The following is a 14,194-nucleotide window of genomic DNA, read 5'->3' on the forward strand; positions in this document are numbered from 1 at the left end:
GAGAAAAGTGCTTGAGAAAAGCCTCAACATTCTAATGTAAGACCAGTCTTGACCTCCACTCAGACAGCCAAGGCCAGGACTCCTCCCTCCTTCTTATGCTGTTCTCTCCTTGGATACTTGTTGTCACTTGTATCCAGACAGGGAAATGCGAGGAACCCTTAAGAGAAAGTTAGATGGACCAGTATCTGGTGTGGTGTGGGTGAAGAGATGCCTGAAATATTGAATAGGGGACAGAGTCCTCTGGGAGAAGGTGATACCAGCACAAAGACATAAGGAAGGAAGGGTGCATGTTACCTGTAGCTCAGGGGAAGAGACTTCCAGAAAGAGAGACATCCCTTGTAAACACCTTGAGTCAGGAACAACCTTGGGAAAAGAAAGAGGCCCATGTGGCTAGAGCAGAGGCAGTGAGCAGGACACAAGATGTGGCCAGAGAGCCAGGGTGAGCCGAGCGGAGAGCCCCGGCCTGCACACTTCTTTCTCCTATGTCTCGAGCAAAGTTTCAAAGCCTAATTGCCCATCTGTTTTAAGTAAACGTGTACTTTTTTTTTTTGCTTTAATACAAGAATGAACCGGGGCGACACCTATGTCTCAAGGAGTAGGGGTGGGTTCAAACCCGGCCCAAAACTGCAAAAAAAAAAAAAAGAATTCACCTAGCATATTGTTGACTGATCACAAATTAAGTCATCTCTGCACTTGCATTAGCTACTGTAATCTGTTTTTAAAATTTATTGTTGGGGATTCATTGAGGGTACAAGAAACTGGGAGCTACTGCAATTTTTAAAACACAGGGTAATATAGGATATTGCAAAACTTTCTTGATTTTATAATAGAAAAATAACCAGTGACATAGAATTGCTTCTGGTTAAAATTACCAGTCAACAATTTGTTAAGATATAAAGTCTTATCTAGGCACAGTGGTTCATACCTACAATCCTAGCACTCTGAAAGGCTGAGACAACTGCTAAAGCTCAGGAGTTTAAGACCAGCCTGAGCAAGAGTGAGACCTCGTCTCTACTGAAAGTACAAAAATTGGCCAGGCATGGTGGGAGGCACCTAAAGTCCCAAGTACTCAGGAGGCTGAGGCAAAAGGGTAACTTGTGCCCAAGAGTGTGAGTTTTCTGTGAGCTATGATGATGCGATGATGTCACTACACTCTACCCAGGGCAAAAGAGTAAAACTCTGCCTCAAAAAAAAAAAAAAAAAAAAAAAATGGCATATTGTTTTATATACTGTGACAACAGAGTGTGTGCACAGTATGAGAAAATTTTGCTTTGGGGCCATGATGTTTCCTTATGTCAAGATAGCTCAAGAGACTTGTAAGTGATACATGGTTCTCTAGGTCCCAGGTTCAAAACTAGCATAAATACAACTCACATGGCAATTACCATGTTAAATATATGACATGAAGTTCCATGAACCCCAACAGCACAGAGTCATCCTGCTCTGAGATGTGAGGACTGCAGGAGAACATGTTTCTCAGAGCACAAAAAGTCCCCTTTGGACACATGAAGGTGGAGATGCCTGTTAGTTGGCACCACAAAGAGGTAAGGACACAACTGGACAAATTCCAGAGTTCAGGGGAGAGGGCTGCAGGGCTAATGGAGACATATCACAGCCCTTTACACCACAAGAAGAAATGTAAGGAAAAGCAGAGAGTGGACAGAGATGACAAGAGATTCAAGGAAGAAATCCTGGGCTGGGCACGGTGTCTCATGCCTGTAAGCCTAGCACTCTGGGAGGTTGAGGCAGAAGGATCACTTGAGCTCAGATGTTCCAGACCAGCCTGAGCAATAGTGACACCCCATCTCTATTGAAACTATAAAAAGCCAGATGTTATGGTGGGGATCCCCAGTCCCAGCTACTGAGCCCAAGAGTTTGAAAGTGCTGTGAGCTATGATGACTCCAGGGCACTATACCCAGCCCGACAGAGACTCTGACTCAAAAAATAAATATATAAATAAAAATTGAAAAGAAAATAAAAGTAAAAATTGATGAAGCCGTGCAGGGAGGATGCCAGGCAACCCTGTAAGTCTGAGGGGGCCTGTCTGTGGAGCACAATCTCAGGGCCAGCAATACCCAGGAACAGGGACAGACCCCTGTCACTACTGAGTAGAGATCCCAGGCCCTCATACGGGGATGGTGGGTTGTTAGGAAATGTCTGCCCTTTAATGTTTGAAATAAAAAAATACTGAAACTGAACACAGAATATTTTCTGTCTAGTCACTAATTTGTGTTGTGTGATTTCCCACAGTAACCATTTCTCTGGAGGACTTCCAGCTGGGTGCCCCACAATCTAACTCAATTTTGACAATATAGATGTGTGGGGCAGCCTTGTGGCAATGAGACCTACACAGGTGACCTGATCCCGCGTCCAGGTAGACAGCGTGATAGCCAAGTTACCTTATGGACACCCTATGGATGTCTGAAGGAGAACTGCAGGTTGATGAGGGGTACCCCACAGATCAGTGACCAGACATGACATATTCTGTGTTCAGTGCTCATTCACGAAAGGACTGTGAAAGTAGGACTCACATCCTGCCCCACTCCCTACCCCATCTCAAGAAAAGGAAAGAGGGTGACCCACAATTGAATGGGCCAGCTCTTGCCCTCTGGCTGAAACAGGGCTACAAGTGGAGGGTAACCTAGGAGGCTAGGAATTACTTCATGAACCAGAATTCCTGATAGGAGTTGTGCAATTCTCAATTCCATTTATATATTGGTAGCAAATGCTAAACTTATTAAATGACAAATAGGGAAACACTGTGTCACAATCGCTTGAACACTAATCTGGGCTCATTTCCTTGTGTTTCCCTCCCTTATTTTCTACAAACCGCTCATCCTCACCTTCTCCCCTCCTGCTGTTGCTTTTCTCTTCTCCTCTGTGTGTCCCCTGGGCTCCTGTGCCTCATTCTGTTGTCCTCTCTCCGGCTCTTTGTCCCCTGCTTCCCTCTATTCCTTCTTTGACCTGTTCTGCTCCATTCTGGAAATGGGTGTCACTTTTCCACCTCTTTGTCGCTAATATTTTGACTGTCCCAATGTCACCTTGTCTGTCCATCTTTCTTCCCCATCTCTGCTCCCTCTCTCTTTTATTATATTTCCCCTTTCTTCTCACATCCCATCTCTTCTCTCTCCTATTCAGCTTTGGTTCCTTCCCTGTGTCCCTGTCACCAGGTGCCCCTCCTGGGATCCCACCAGCAGGCTGCTCTGTCTGCCCTGACTCCCAATCATTCTTACCCAGGACTCTCTGTCTGAGGCACTTCTCCATTTGCTGCCAGTTGCCTCATGTTGCTTTCCTTCATCTGTCAGGGGAGCCAGGTTTTCTGGAAATTACTTCAGGGACTTTTCTCCCCCTGCTGGTGCAAAGCTCTTTGACAGGCTGGTTAGAAGAATTCCAAAAGCAGAGCAAGCATAGGCCACTCCAATTTGAGCATAAGGCACTCCATCTCGGCTGTTCAGTGACCTCTGTTGAAACCACCAACTTGTTTAGGGACCCAGCTAAAAAGGAGGGGCAGAAATGGGAATCTTAATGGTTCTCAGGCAGGGCCTAAGCCTTAAAAGAAGAGAATGGTCTCAGAGGGAAGCGAGATGGAACCTCATATGGCAACAGTTACTAATACTCCAAAGTAACTCTCCCGCTCCTACCCTACCTAAAACTTTTGACAGGTAAGCACTCTTGCCCTTCAAGGCTGAGGCCTATTGAATCTCAGCCGGCCTTCACTCAGATGCCAAATAAACTTCAGCTACTGGTCTAAATTCGGGTTTGTGACTTGATTGGCCGGACTACTACGTTACACCTTTGGCTTTCACACTCACACGTCCTTGCAAATCCCTCCCACATCCCCTAGTGGGCACTGTTCATGGGGCTCCCTCACTCTTCCTCTGTAAGTTTTCCTATCTTTACTCTCCTGCTCTCCGTGTCCCATACTCCGCTCATTCCTAAGTAAGGAATAAAAATAACATGCTCACTGAAGAGCGCACAAATATTAGGGATGAAAGGACATTTACTGTCACATTACAAACCCTGGTTACCTCTCCCCAGAATTTATTTTGAGGAAGTGGTGACTGAGGGTTGTCCTGGGCAGCTGAACCCCCCAAGGACAACGGGGAGATGGGAATGAGGGGACGGATTCGGGCAGAGGTGGGGTCAGTCGTCCACGGGCGACTCAGGCGCGGCCTCGGGGGCCAGGAAGGGCGTGAACACCCCTGTGCGTGAGCACTTTAGGGGCGCGGAGGGAGTACAGGGGTCACTCAGGGGTTCTATGGAGGACGCGGTGTGAAAGGCGGTGTCTCCCCGGTGCTGTGAGTGGAGACCGGGGACGGGACCGGCCTCATGGAGACTCGGCTCACAAAGAGGCAACTCTCGCTGGGACGTGAATGCAGTCAGGGCGGAAGAAGCTGCGGGAGGATTCAAGGTATCTACGGCCCTGATCCCAGAGATAAAAGGGTTGGGGACTGCGAAGCGAACACGTAATCGGAAAAAGGGAAACTCACCAGCCACTGGACACCTCCATTCCACTCCAGTTGCTTCCGGGTTTGTGCGGAACCTGCGTGCGCCAGAGAGGCCGTGTTGGGGCGGAGCCTGGTGGTGGGCGGGGGCAAGATTGGGGGCGGAGCCTATGCTTCCCAGGGTCTCGCTCGCCTGGTGCACTTTCTCTCGGGTTTATGTGACCAAACCTACCAGAAGGCAGGGAACTAGAATCTGGCTGGAAGCGTCAAAATCCGCTGGTAATTAAAACCAGGAACGTTCCTGCAATTAAAATTAAGTTCTAGGCTCGCCGCCCATACCACAGTGATTACGCCCCGGTCACATACACCGAGGCTGGCGGGTTAGAATCCGGCCCTGGCCAGCTAAGCAACAATGACAATTGCAACAAAAAAACAGTCGGGCGTTGTGGTGGGCGCCTGCCAGTCACAGCTACGTGTGAGGCTGAGGCAAGAGAATCGCTTAAGCCCAAGAGTTGAAGGTTGCTGTGAGCTGTGAGGTACTGCACACTACCGAGGGCGAGATAGTGAGACTCTGTCTCCAAAAAAATAAGTTCTGCAATTACATCAAACACCCCAGGAATGTCTGTAGGTGAGGCAACCTACAATGGGAATTGCAAAACCCTCTCTGGACTGAATGTGCAGTTTCATGCTGAGGCGCAACAGAACACACTAGAAATCCTTTCTGTTTCAATTCCAACTTCACAGTGGAGGGAGAACGTCAATCCTGAGCTGATGATGCCAGACTTTCAGAGGGGCAATCCCCAGGGTGTGGAGGCTGCAGGCCAGTTTAATATGGCCACCAAGGGTTGGTTTGAAAAAAAGAATAATCTTAAATATAGATGGAAATTACTTAAGCGCTCTTCACAGTTGTTATTCTCTTACATTCCTGAGATTATGTACTTTTAAAATGAACTTTGTTGGCCTCATAGTGGGCTCATGTCGATATGTTCTAAATTCACATAAATTCACATGAACGCAAGTTCATTATGAAAGTAATTACAAAATGCACTTGATTTAAAATTTGTTATATATATTAATAATACATCCTTTTTTTTTTTTTTTGAGACAGCGTCTGAAGCTGTCATCCTGTATAGAGTGTTGTGGGGGTCATAACTCACAGCAACCTCCTCCACCTCGGGCTCAAGTGATCCTCTTGGGTCACCCACTTGCTCAGGCTGGTCTGCAACTGTGAGCTCAGGCAATGCACCAGCCTCAGTCTCCGAGAGTGCTAAGATTACAGGCATGAGCCACCGCGACGGCACCCCTGCTTTTTTTTCTTGAGGGAGTCTTACTCTGTCACCCTGGATAGAGTGCCTGTCTTGTCATAACTCACCGCCACCTGAAACTGGTGAGCTCAAGAGATCCTCTTGCCTCAGCTTCCCAAGTAACTTGGACTGCAGTTGCCTTCCAAAGCGGCTGAGTAGTTTTTCTATTTTTAGTAGAGATGTAGACTCAGAGTTGCTGATGCTGGTCTTTAAAGCCTGAGCTCAAGTATCCACCTGCCTTCGCCTCCCAGAGTGTTAGGATTACAGGCGTCAGCCACCATACCCGGCTAAGTTGTTATATATTTTAGGTCTCTTCTTTGTTTTCTCTTAAATGATCTTAGTGCCTCAGCTTTATAGGGAGCTAGGATTGTTAAGTGTGCACCACCACATCCAACTTGAAATTATTATATGAAAATCTATTTATTATGTAATTTATTTTCTTGTGAAGTAATTTTGGATGAAATCAAATCTACTGGATGCTAGCTTTCCCGGAACAACATGAAGACATCTTCCTTTGCTCAAAGACATTACTCTGAATAGAAATACCAGCCAGAAGAAGGTGGTATAATCGCCTTTGGGGATTCCGCAACAGAGATTATCTCGTTGTCCCAAATTCACAGGGAAGTCTAGGGGCTTTTCCCTCTCATTACTTTTCATTTTCCTCTGCAGATGCTGGTTAACTTCCACACAGGTGATTTCCAAGCATCTGATCTTAGAGAAGGACCACATTAAGAAATTACAGTTCACGGGCAGCGCCTGTGGCTCAGTGAGTAGGGCACCTGGCCCCATATACTGAGGGTGGCAGGTTCAAACCCAGCCCCGGCCAAACTGCAACATAAAATAGCTGGGCGTTGTGGCGTGCATCTGTAGTCCCAAGTACTCTGGAGGCTGAGGCCAGAGAATCGCCTAAGCCCAAGAGCTGAAGATTGCTGTGAGCTGTGACCTCATAGCACTCTACTGAGGGTGCCAGAATGAAACTCTGTCTCTAAAAAAAAAACTTAGTATTTGCCTGCCCTTGTCTTATGAGCATGCTCAAGTCACAAAATCTGTCTCCAAATAGCACTCTACATCTGTCACTAGAGTAACACAGGAAATAAATACATTAAACATACACACTGACCCATAGTACAAGAAAGAGAAAAAATGAGACAAAAGAATCATATACAAACTGGATATTTTTCTTAGAGTTGAAAATGAACCATGATATATATTGCTTCATATCATAATCTGAAAATCATTTCCCTCATTTTGTAAAAATCGTCTTTTGTAAAATTCCTTTATCATATTTTTATGTAATAAATGTTTTCACACAGTAATCTAGATTCTATTTAAGTAATATCTTAGGAAATGTAACTAAATAATATTTCACAAACTTCCTTTTTTGGGGGGGCAGGGACAAAGTCTTCCTGCATTGCCCAGGGTATTATGGTGTGGCATCAGCTTAGCTCACAGCAAACTCAAACTCCTGAGGTCAAGTGATCCTCCTGCCTGAGACTCCAGAACAAATGGCAGCCTTGGCACTGGGCACCACACTAGCAGGCTAACTTTTCTATTTTTAGTAGAGTGATCTTGCTCTTGCTCAGGCTGGTCTTCAACCCCTGACCTAAAGTTAGCCCCCATGTCCCCCTCCCAAAGTGCTAGGATTTCAGGTGTGAGCCACTGTACACTATACCATGTGAGTTATGGGGCAGCAAGAAAGGAATGAAATGTGCAATTAACAAGGTCTTTTCTTTTTCTTTCTTTTTTTTTTTTTAACAAGGTCTTTTCTAACCAAGTGGAGGGATTCAGGAGAAAATACTCACTGATATCTTAAAGTGTCAAACTAGGCTTGGTGCCCATAGTTCAGTGCTTAGGGCACCATCAAATGTACTTGGGCTGGTGGGTTCAAACTCATCCCGGACCTGCTAAACAACAATGACAACAACAACCAAAAAATAGCCAGGAGTTGTGGCCGGCACCTGTAGTCCCAGTGACTTGGGAGGCAGAGGCAAGGGAATCACTTAAGCCCAGAGTTTGAGGTTCCTGGGAGCTGTGACGCCATAGCACTGTACAAAGGGCAACTCAGTGAGTCTCTGTCTCAAAAAAAAAAAAAAAAAAGAAAGCAATTTCAGTTCACTATCTTGTACTATCCTAAAGCTATCTCTGAAGACTTTAAGATGCACTGATTTTTCGTATTAAGAGAGCAATTACTTTTTACCTACCATGCTCATGTCACAAAATCTTTCTCCAAATACCACCCTCATTTACGAACTCCAAAATTTTTAATTAGAGAGAAGGTCAGAGAGAGCTTGTGTTTTTGAGACCTGCTTTTGAGGCCTAAAATGTTCCTATGGGATAAGAAAAGACTGTTTCAAGGACGGTGGAAATTATGAACCATCAACTCTATATGAAATCATACATATTTATATATCTCATGATATCACAGGCATAATGCATTTTCTATAATATGCTTTCAATATTCTAAAGATTTGTTTGTTGGTTCTTTTTTTACTGTCACATTTTGTTTTATGGATAAAGGTGATCTCTTTTACTTTCTTTTTAATATTTTTTTTTTTTAGACAGAGTCTTACTCTGTTACCCTGTGTAGAATGCTGTAGGGTCATAGCTCACCTCAAACTTTTGGGTTAAAGAGATCCTCTTGCCTCGGGGTCCGGAACAGCTGGGACTAGAGACACATGCCACCACAACCAGTGAGTTTTACTATTTTTATTTTTATTTCTTTATTTTTGAAGCAGAGTCTCAGTATGTCACCCTTGGTAGAGTGCTGTGGCATCAGCACTCGACTATTTTTTTGTTGTAGTTGTCATTGTTATTTAGCTGGCCCAGGCCGGGTTCTAGCCCACCAGCTTCAGTGTATGTGGCTGGTGCCTTAAGCACTGTGCTATGGGTGCCAAGCCTAATGTTCATTTTTAAAATTTCTTTCTACACCATACTTTAATCTAATGTATTTTATATTTCGTTGTAGTAAAGTATAACTGAGATTTCCATAGCCCTGACAACCACATTATTTCAATTATGTCCTCATTAGCAAGTTTCAATGACATTAGATCATCTTAACAAAAACACAAACATATATATGTAGAACAATTTAAAGGCCATGGAAAATATTCAACATAAAGTTGCAAAGGTCAAAAAACATAAAATTTATATAAATTGATGATGTGCCTTTGATGACCCATTCCCACATTCATACACATTGCATGTTCACACTCACACGTGTATACACACATCCCCTGAAATAACAGGACACTGTCTCTGTGCAAAGACAGCCCTCGCTGCCCACTGAGCCAGGGCGTGTCCAGAATAACTCCTATAGGAAGACCAAGCACAGAGTTTCTGAACATTTCTTCAGAACCGCCTCCCCTTCCAATGAAGCCCACTCCTACACTTTAGCAGAAAGATCTGGGCTGGAATGAACTCCCCTCAGGGCACAGATGATACCCAGGCAGAACACAGCTCCCTCACTCCTCTGTGGGGTGTAGGCTGATCTCAGCCCTCACGAACGCATGACTCTGTGCCTTAGTTTTCAATGCTGGATACAGAATAGGCTAGAACCCTCTTATCCACAGAGGATACACTCCATGAACACAGGGGATCTGTGCATATGAACTATGTGCTATGTAAGTTGAAGGAATAGTAAAATAATTTTGAAAAGAACAAGAAAACAGACAGCTTGGTAATGCCATGAACATATTATGAAATATATTATCTATAACGATATAACTTGAAACTTGTATATAAAATATCACAATGAAACAATCACTGAAGAATTTTCTCCAGTCATACATGTACCTCATGTCTGCAAATCCAAGCACGGTGGAAGGCCAAAGTGGGAGGATTGTTTCAGGACAAGAGTTCAACCCCACCCTGGGTAACATCACAAGACTCCCTCTGTATCAACAGAAAAAACAAGCAGCCAGGCGCAGGGATGAGCACTTGCACTCTCAGCTACTTGGGAGGCTGAGACAGGAGGCTGACTTGTGCATAGGAATCGGAAGGTGCAGTGAGTGTGATCGGGCCCCTGCACTCCTGTCTGCATAACAGAGATCCTGTCTGTCTGTGAAAAAAAAAAAAGAGTCTCTGCAGGAACAGCAAACCTCTGTGGGATGGAAATACTCAGAATGACTGAACCAATCTCCTGCTCCCAGACATTATGTTGATTCCATCTTTTAAAACATGATGGAATAAAACACTCTATATCACTGATGTCTGGCCATATTATTCTTGGTCATGAACAATTTGATATAGTAATTCATTCAATTTAGCTTGAAATAAAGTAAAAAACTGAGGCGGAAAAGGTGTCTGCTAAGATGATTTCCTCTCCAGAATGTACCATGTTACCCCATGACTTCTATGTGCAGCTGGTCTAATTCTCTACAGAGAGCTGGCAGTGCACCCAGATGTAGCCGCTGAACAGTCCCTGCTGCCGTACCACACTGAAACCACAGGGCCACATGTCCTATGTAACCTAGGGCTGATGGTTAAGCCCTTCCCAGGACTGTGCCCAATGGAGCTGCTTCACAAGGTCATGGTGTTGTGTCCAGGAGCTCCCAAAGACCACACCTCCACTCAGCGGAATTAGCAGAAGAGTCCTTTGTTAAAGAGCCAGCTGGCAACTAATGCGAGGGCTTGTGCCAGGTGCTTCAAGTCTATCACCTTGGACCCTCCCCACAAATCACTTGTTCCCCTTGACGCAAAGGCACAATATGTGGCCCATCAAGGTTTCCTTCTTCTTTTTCTATTGTTGACACAGAGTCTCACTTTGTCACCCTCCCTAGAGTGCCGTAGCATCATCATTCACAGCAACCTCAAACCCTTGGGCTTAAGCGATTCTCTTGCCTCAGCCTCCCAAGTAGCTGGGACTACAGGTCCTGCCACAACGCCTGGCTATTTTTTTGTTGTTGTTGTAGTTGTCATTGCTGTTTAAGCAGGGTTCAAAACTGCCAGCCCTGGTGTATATGGCTGGTGCACTAACAACTGATCAACCAGCACCCAGGTAAGAGGCCAGGTCTGCTCTTGCTTGGGCTCTCATCAGATGACTTAAGTGTATAGAATGTAGTGTGCTATTATAATGAGGAAAATTCAGGTCTTTCCTAACCAAGTTGATGGGTTCAAGAGAAAACAGTCACTCTTAGTTTATAAAGTGAAACTGTACTGTGTGATGTTTGAATAGTAACATCTTTTATACCTGAGTGTTCCCTCTTCCTAGTCTGTTCATCTGGTTGGCTAAGAGCAATGCCTGATGCTCCCTCCTTTGGCACCAGTTGCCATTTTAAACTACATGTGGATGCTCCACTTCTACCCCAACCTAAAACATTATAACACACTGCAATGACAGTTCCTCTCAAGCCATATCAGGACCTGCTGGTGTAGGGGGGACTAATCTGCTTTTCTCAGAAGGCCTCACGGTAAGAGATATACACACCTTTTCCATGTATAGCATCATTGTCAATATCCCAACCAAATATTAGGTGCATGTGAATAAGCAAGGTGCAGGGAAGTTAAAAGTGTTACCAGAGTGAATATAAGTGGTTTCTCATTTATCCAGCAAAAAGCATTCCCATTATCAGTGGTGATTCTTAAAATCCATGAGGGATAATATTTAAAAATTATGTCACTGAGTAGTGTAGGGAGAAAGAAAGACATAGTGCCATTTTTATCATTATTGCCCAGATATACCTTTTTGGGTTTTCTTTTGAGACAGTCCTGCTCAGCCACCCTGGGTAGAGTGGCATGGAATCGTTCCTCACAGCAACCTCAAACTGCTTGAGCTCAAGTGATGCTCTTGCCTCAGCTTCCTGAGTAGTTGGGACTACAGGCGCCTGTCACAATGCTCAGCTATTTTTAGAGACAGGGTCTTGCTCTTGCTCAGGCTGGTCTCCAACTCCTGACCTGAAGCAGTGCACCTGCCTTGGCCTCCCAGACTGGTAGGATTACAGACATGAGCCCCTGTGCCTGGACCCCCATGTTCTTTATTTTCAAGTAAGTTATCTATTACTATGTGTGCATTTTTGCTTAAGGAAAAGGTAGGTGCATGCCATATGTCCTCCTTGGCACATGAGGAAATGTAATGATACAGAGCATTTCATCCACAGTCATGTATGTTTAAGGGTGTGAGAGACTCTGCTATATTTACTGGACTCACAAAAGTATCCTAGCGCAGAGTGTAGAAAGAATAACTTATCTACTAAGGATTACCTCTTAGTAATCCTACTCACCTAAGTGCATGTACCCAAAAGAATATCTTCTTTGATGTCACCAAAAAGAAATTGCTCTAGATGCTTAAACCATAAGGGATTAGTGGTTCATAATTACTGTTTATTATGAAGTATCCTCCTCAGGTGGAATAAAACAATGTTGGTAGAAACACTGTGACTCAGTTCCAGCTACGAAAAAATATTAACTGTTATTAGTTCAAACTGGGGAATTTTGATGTATCCTGAATAAAAAGGTTGCAAATTACAGTAACAAGAGGTAAATAAGAATTGCCCTCAATAACATGCTCTACTGGTAGTTTTGATGACACAGTGCACTCGAATATAAGTTTTCTCTCTTCATCTTCTAAAAAAGTCTTTCTTATTCAATGTTTGATAAACAACACCTATTGCCATTCAATGAAGGTGACCGCCAGTATCCTTGCATTATTTCTACAACTTTTATTAGTCCTTAAGAACCCACTACTGTCTTCCCATAAAATCCTCAGGGTCCAAAGCTTGTGGCCTGTTCTTTTTGTCTGATTTGGTAGAACAGTTGGTTCCAATAAGCCACCATGCATTAAGGAGAAGCCTGTGCTGAATGCTCAAGGCATGAAGACTGACACTGCAGTTGTACAATATTCACCGCTCACTGCCATCCTGTGTGTATCAGGCAACATTTAACCTCAAAATAAAAAGAAATGATGACAACTAACATCTGTAATTCCAGCGTGCTGGGGACCACGTTTGGAGTATAGCTAGAATCTAGTTTGAAACTCGACTGGAGAACACAGTGAGATATTTCCTCTCAAAAACAAATTAAAAAAAATAAGGTGTACCACTACTTCTTGCTATCTGGGAGGTATAGAGGACAGGATGGCTGGAACCCATGAATCATAGGATACAGTGGGCTATGATTACACCACTGCACCTCACCATGAGTTACAGTCTTTCAAAAAATAGAAAAAGGGGCTCAGAGCCTGTGGGTCAAGCAGCTAAGGTGCCAGCCACATACACGTGAGCTGGCGGGTTCCAATCCAGCCCGGCCTGCCAAACAACAATGATGGCTGCAACAAAAAATAGCTGGGCATTGTGGTGGGCACCTGTAGTCCCAGCTACTGGAGAGGCAGAGGCAGGAGAATCTCTTGAGTCCAGGAGTTGGAGGTTGCTGTGAGCTGTGATGCCATGGCACTCTACCCAGGGCGACAGCTTGAGGCTTTGTCTCAAAAAAAGAAATAAATAGGGCGGTGCATGTGGCTCAAGGGGTAGGGCGCTGGTTCCATATGCCGGAGGTGGTGGGTTCAAACCCAGCCCCGGCCAAAAACCAAAAAAAAAAAAATAATAATAATAATAAATAAATAAATAAAAATAAAAAATAAAAAATAAAAAAAGGAATTAACCTCCAAAGGCAATGTCTCTTTCTTCCAGAAAATGGCACAGAAATGATTTATAGTGATCAATTGAGACCTTTCATTGTACTGAGTCTATCTAAGACACCACAGTGAAATATTGGTAAGGTAAGGCATATAAAAAGATTTCAATGTTCAGGCTGAAAGTTATGAAAAGTAAAGTAGCTTTTTTTTTTTTTTTTTTTTGTAGAGACAGAGTTTCACTCTATGGCCCTCAGTAGAGTGCCGTGGCCTCACACAGCTCACAGCAACCTCCAACTCCTGGGCTTCAACGATTCTCTTGCCTCAGCCTCCCAAGTAGCTGGGCGCCAGCCAAAATGCCAGGCTATTTTTTGGTTGCAGTTTGGCCGGGGCCGGGTTTGAACCTGTCACCATCGGTATAGGGGGCCGGCGCCTTACCAACTGAGACACAGGCGCCGCCCTAAAGTAGCTTTTGAAAGAAACTAAAATAATGAAATGTTGTATTAGGTAAACATATTTGATCATGTCCACATCTCCCTTTGTGTTTGATATGGTATCGATTCATATTGTTGAATGTATTTTGATTTATAGTTGCTCCATGTAACATCAGACATTAAATGCTGGAGAACAAGACATTGAGTTTTTTCTTTTGTAAACTCTGATGTTCCACAGTAACAGTTCTTCCATTTTTATGATAACCATCTCATTTCTGTGGTTTCCCTGAAGACGTGCCTTCAGATGTGTAGTAAAAGTGAGTAGTGAGGCCTACATAAAGCCCCTGCCACATACATTGCATTTATTTGATTTCTCTTTAGTATGGATTCTGATGTTCACTAATGATAGCACTCATAATGAAGAATTTGCCACCCTTGAGGAGGCT

General features: G+C 44.1%; 1 protein-coding gene across 14 annotated transcripts in view; it reads right to left on the reverse strand.

The window, feature by feature from the left end:
- The window catches only part of LOC128595744 (zinc finger protein OZF-like), a 93,262-nt gene that overhangs the window by 57,005 nt on the left and 22,063 nt on the right, over positions 1-14,194 (reverse strand). For 9 of the 14 annotated variants that reach the window (XR_008382976.1, XR_008382975.1, XR_008382977.1 and 6 more), the window contains exons 1-3: positions 4,492-4,563; positions 3,235-3,495; positions 295-363 (exon numbers count right to left, since the gene is read on the reverse strand). The exons of 1 other annotated variant lie outside the window; for it this stretch is intronic. The gene's annotated coding sequence lies outside the window, so the exon portion shown is untranslated. Of the gene's footprint in view, positions 1-294; positions 364-3,234; positions 3,496-4,491; positions 4,565-14,194 lie in introns of those variants that run through there. 4 more of the 14 variants (XM_053604628.1, XM_053604629.1, XM_053604639.1 and 1 more) reach the window with 3 other exon arrangements.

Source organism: Nycticebus coucang, chromosome 10 (assembly GCF_027406575.1).
Source record: "Nycticebus coucang isolate mNycCou1 chromosome 10, mNycCou1.pri, whole genome shotgun sequence".
Classification (NCBI taxonomy): domain Eukaryota; kingdom Metazoa; phylum Chordata; class Mammalia; order Primates; family Lorisidae; genus Nycticebus; species Nycticebus coucang.